The sequence below is a fragment of the Lotus japonicus genome, chromosome 1 (assembly GCF_012489685.1).
Source record: "Lotus japonicus ecotype B-129 chromosome 1, LjGifu_v1.2".
Taxonomy (NCBI): Eukaryota; Viridiplantae; Streptophyta; class Magnoliopsida; order Fabales; family Fabaceae; genus Lotus; species Lotus japonicus.
The window spans coordinates 84,618,520-84,624,507 of record NC_080041.1 but is presented as its reverse complement, the minus strand read 5'-3'; the positions used below and the strand labels follow the sequence as shown (position 1 = coordinate 84,624,507).

Here is a 5,988-nt window from a genome sequence, read left to right as displayed (position 1 = left end):
GGTCACTCATCCCAGTATTTCTCCAAGGCAAACACACTTAACCTTGAAGTTTTTATTAGTTGCATTTCCTCTTCGAGAGCCCAACTCATAAAAACTCCAAGGTTAAGTGTGCTTGCCTTGGAGCAATATTGGGATGGGTGACCTCAAGGGAAGTTTTCTCGGGAAGTGCATGAGTGAGGACAAAGCGCACTGAAAAGACTCATGTTGTTACCATGAGGCCATTCGCAAGATCGGAATGTTACACCTAGTGGCGGATCCAGGACCCCGGGGTCAGGGGGGTCAAATTTTTCAAATGAGTACATCGATAAAAAATATAATTAAAAACAACTGTAATATGTTTATACATAAGAAATTATACAAATCATAGTTGTCCTCTACGCGATTTCATATTCTGAAATCGTTGAACAATAAGCTCAGAGTCAATGTTATTAAATACATCACTCTCAATATAAGTAACTAAACAATCATTCATCCATGTATCTCCAATTCGGTTACGCAGCCTATTCTTCACAATATTCATAGCAGAGAAAGCTCTTTCTACAGTGGCTGTTGCAACAGGCAAAATCAGTGCCAATTTCAAAAGAAGATAAACAAGTGGATACACAACATGTCTTCCTTTTTCAACCAACTTCCCTGAAAGTTGTTGGAGTCCTTCCAAAGAGGCAAATTCATCACTTGTTCGCATATCCATGATGTAACAATCTAGTGCATTATCAAGCATCACTAAATTAAATGGAGTGAACTCATTTGGATAAAAACTTGCAAATTCCAACACCTTTGCCTTATCAAAAGCAGAGAACAAATTAGATGGATCCAAAGAAGCCAAACAAAGGAGCAATTGGGTATTAATCTCACTAAAACGGTCATTGAGTTCTTGAAGCTGCATATCTATCACGGTATAAAATAACTCAACACGATAATGATGCTCTGTTGTAATGCTACGCGTTTGACGCCGTGACTGCCCACTAACAAACACACTTTCCATAGGAGGAACACTAATAGATTGCTTATTGCAAAATAAAGTTACTTCCTTCAATAAAGGCTCCCATCCATCATTCCTAAGTGATGCAAACCTAGTCTTTGTGATGTTAACCAAGTTCATAGCATTCATGATGTCTTGATCTTTCCTTTGCAATGATTGTGACAATTCATGTGAAATACCCAATACACGTCTCATCAAATGCAAGAAGAATACAAAATCAAAACCTTGCAACATAATTAAAAGACCAGATGCTTCACCTTTTGCCTGTCGGGGGTATCCGTCTTCTTTCATAATGTGCAGAACATCAATAATAGCAGAATACATCAATATTATCCTAACCAAAGTGACATAATGAGAACTCCAACGAGTATCAGCAGGGCGTGCCAGATTAGTTTCTTGGTTAAGACCTTGCCCACTAGAAATTTCTCCTCTGCTTAATTCTTCTCTAATATGTTCCAATTGTTTTTCATGAAGCATGTCAACTCGCTTGCAAGATCCCCCAACAACATTCATTAACTTGGAGACTAAGTTAAAAAAATAAGGAAACTTCACCATGTTCTTGAGCAATAGCAACTAAAGTAAGTTGTAATTGATGAGCAAAGCAATGGACATAATATGCACATGGATTCTCCCTTAAAATACTTGATATACTAAGCCCATGTTTACAAAATAGTTCATCAATTGCTGATTTCAATGATGAAGCAGTGGTATCCTTAACATGAACAATGCCTAAAAAACGCTCAACAATACTTCCAGTTTTATTAACATAACGCAGAGCAATTGCCATTTGTTCTTTAGTTGATATGTCACGAGCTTCATCAACAAGAATAGCAAAGAATTCATTTCCAATATCAGCAATAATAGCATTAGTAGTTTCTGATGCAGCAGCATGAGCAATATCTTTTTGGATTGTTGGAGCAATTAATTGATGGTTTTCAGGAGCATTATCCAAAACAACACTTTTTATCAAATCATTGTGCATGGCAAGAAATTTAAGTAGCTCAAGGAAGTTACCTTGTCTGGTAGAACCCTTTGACTCATCATGACCACGAAAAGCTAAGCCTTGCTTTAGTAGCCAACAAACACAATCAATTGTTGCCTTTAAGCGTGTTCTGTAGATGTTGCGTTGTGTGTCAGAATGCCTAGACATGACAGTGTCAATATGTTGATCTTGTTTCATTAAGTCCTGACATTTCTTGAAAGCAATGTTATGAGCACTATTAGGACTTCCAACATGAAGTGTGATCCTTTCTTTGTTGTTCCATTTGTTGAATCCCTTGGTGACAAATGTCTCACCACCACCTTGGTTTCCTTGATCGGGCCTAAAGAGATAGCAACACAAACAATATGCAGCATCTTTTTCAATGCTGTACTCTAACCAACTTCCAAATTCAGTGAACCATGCCGTGGAAAATCTTCTTTTTGAGGTTCCGACTTTCTTTTGTGGAAAGTTGTGATTCTTAGGTTGACATGGTCCTTTTTGCAAATATGCTCTCCGTATCTTATCTTGATCATTAGGATGATATGTTGTAATTCTTGGTCGCAATCCAGGATCTGATGGCAACTCATTTAGATTAACTTCAACATGTGGTGGTTGTTGTTGTGACGAGCTTGATCCACATTGCTCACTTGATGACCTTGCTCTCTTTACTAAAAATTTATCCATGACCTTCACAAGATAGAGTAGACTTAAATTAGTTCAACAGCTTGCAAAGATGGACGGATACTTAACACAAAATTCCTTTCAGTTTTGACAACAAGCATATATTTTAACTACAAAGAGAGTTAAAAAATTCTGAATACTGATTTGTTACATTTTATACTATAGTTAAATCACTTGGATGATTGTATCACACATCTCTTAAGTTAATATCTGAGAAACCAATTGCAAAGAACATCAATGCTGCATTGAAATAATCCCTCTGATACAAAGGAGTTGTGCTAAATAAATCCATGGGAAGGAAACTAACCTTTAAAACAAAAGGAGCAAGTCTGTAAAACGTGAAGGTTGACAATCAGAAATTAGAGGATAAATTCCACAGCTTGCAAATATATCAAGGGATTTCAATTTTTGAGTTTTCAATTTTGGGGTTTTCAATTTTGGGGTTTTCCAAACCTAAACCTAACTAAGTACTAACCTTCAACAGCTTGCAAAGATGGACGGTGGCGCCAGTGGTGGTGGCCGGTGGTGTCGTGCCGTGGCGGTGCTGCAGCCGGTGGTGGTGGTGCTGTGTGAATGAGTGCGTTTGTGCGTGAGAGTTTGAGAGAGGGTGAGTGCGTGAGCGTGAGAGACTGAGAGAGAGAGTGTGTGTGAGAGAGAGAGAGAAAGGAGTGTGAGTGAGTAGTGGGGTCAGGGTGGCTGGGTGCAATTTTAAAATTTCAGAGGGGTCAAAAAAAATTTATTATAGGGGGGTAGGTAGGAATTTTTTTTCTTTTCAGGGGGGTCAGTTGAACCCCCTCAACACTATGTGGGTCCGCCCCTGGTTACACCACATGGTTCCAAACATATGATAGTCACAAGCATCAACCCCCCACAAAACCCCTATGGAGGTAGTTCTGAAAAAAAAACCCCAATACCCATTAACCACTGGAGACACAAAGATCTAAGCAGAACAACATGCGATCAGAACAACGCCGAGGGAAGGAGTGCATGCTAGCTAAGGCAGAGACACTAGAGAGGCGAAGATCGTAGATTGGAGGGACCGAGGTGCTTGACAGTATCGTCGTTGTTCAGGAGAGAAATGACCACCAATCCTCAAATTCCTATATCTCCGATCACTCCCCAAAGACAGGGGAAAGGGTCAAAGTGTCTTCATCGTGGGAAAGCATTATCGCGTAGGAGAACGCAACTCCCTAGAAGATCCGAAGGAGGAAAGGCAAGGGAAAAGTGGAAGGAAATAGAAGAGGAAAAGGGGAAAGGTAAAGAGAAAGAGAAAAGGGAGGGGGTTTCCACCAGGCAAGGAGACGACCAATGACCACCCATGTCAAGCCCTACATCTAGCTGAGACCCGAGAGAGAGAGAGGTTAGAGAGAATAGGTTGGAGAGGAGAAAAGTGTTAGACTTAAAATATGCATCTAGAAGGGTTAGAGAGAATAGGCTGGAGAGGAGAAAAGTGATAGACTTAAAATATGCATCTAGAAGGGTGTTGATTGAGAGAAACATTGAAGAACATGGATGACTAGTTTTTGGAATGATAATAGAAGAAGATGGAGGTGAGATTTAAGATGAAAATTTAGTATTTTTATTTGTTATTAGTGAAAGAAATTTGAGCTTTTGTATTTTTCATTTTCTATAATTTTTTTAACTAATAATTTTAATTTAATTATTATATAAATATGTGGAAATTAAAAATGACATGTGTTGTGTGAAATCAGTGTTCGTCTATCACTCAGCACCTTCATCAGAGCTCCGCCTTCAGGCAAGGATCAAAACCAAAAAGTCCACAATCGTGGGGACATATATAGAATGAACTATTTTCCGACGAGGGATTCAAATTGAGCAACCTTACAAATACAAAGGCTAATTTGATGATTAACCTTATATTAATTTATAATTGAGATTAATATTTTCATTACCAAAATTTCTAAGGAATTTAAGTTATTTCAATTTTTAGATTAAATTAAAATAATAGGCTGGCCTTAGATTGAAGTTAGAATAATTTGATTAACTATTTGAGTATAGAGTAATAATTTCCCTTCTTTTATTTTTTTCTCACTTTCACGCCGTTCACCTCTCTCTCTCTCTCTCTCTCTCTCTCCCCCTTTTGTCTGGCTTTAGTCACTATTTACGCTCATTTCCCTTGTCTCCATTTTTTTCAATCCCAAAAAGAGAAACCATCTATGCGTCCTTCTCGACCTCCCTTCTACTCGTTTCTCTTATCATATCATTTTCTTCGTCTCATACATTGATACATTTCATTTGTGATCCCTCAATGTGTGTCTTTCTTTTCTTGATTTAAATCTCCGAATAAGTGAATTTGGATCATCTCCTGCATTCCTCCATCCCCTTCCATTAAGATGCTAGCCATTAATTTATATATTCAAAGGCTTAGAATAATTATAGAGAGATAACTTAGTTGATTTATTATGGGCCAATCAATGCACTTCTACATGTGCAGTCTGTGGGAGAGGATCCCAATCCCACATAAGTTGTCTAAGATCCATCAAATCCAATTTTTTTCCTAATCTTCTTGAATAGAAATACTAAAGGTAAGAAATGACTCTTCCTTATATATTTTACTAGATATAACACCCGTGCGTTGCACGAGTTTATTTATAATATTTTTTAACATTATATAAAAATTAATATATTTTAAATGAATATTAAAATAATTTTTAATTATAAGTATTATAAAATTAAAAATAATTATCTTGAGACAATTTAGAGTTTTCTTTGTGTAAAATAATACATACTCAAATTTATTAATCTATTTTAATAACTAGCATTAAGTTAGTTTTAATAATTTAATAATTGATTTATTTTTTTATATGAAATTTTTTTGTGCAAGTTTGAAATATTTTATATTAAATAATAAATTTTTAATATCATCAAATAAGTTATAATAATAACATAATTTGTCTGTTTTTTATCAACAAAAAATAATTCTGAAATTTAAAATTATAATAAATTATAAATTTAATAGCTCTTTCAAAAAAAACTTAAATAGTGTAAAATATTATTTACTAAATTTAAATTTATTTAGTTTGTTTTGTAATTAGTTTCCTCTGTTATGTCTTCTCAAGTCATTTTCACTAATATATAATAGACTAAAAAATATATTTACTAATTTTTTTTCAAATAATACATAAATACCTTATTGCGAAATTTTTTATTTCAGAAATATTTTGTCTAAATTATTTATTAATAATTCATATTTTATTATTATTTAATTTTGATTGTTGATGTTATTTTGTTTATGTAGGCAAATTTGGTTTTTTATCATGAAGGATAGTGAGTATGTACTATGGAAAATGAAAAGTCATGAATTGTTTTTTCAAGGAGGTGA

General features: G+C 35.2%; 1 pseudogene; it reads right to left on the bottom strand.

Moving 5' to 3' along the window:
- Positions 1 to 356: 356 nt before the first annotated feature.
- LOC130749255 (uncharacterized) lies at positions 357 to 2,937 on the bottom strand (annotated as a pseudogene).
- Positions 2,938 to 5,988: the final 3,051 nt, after the last annotated feature.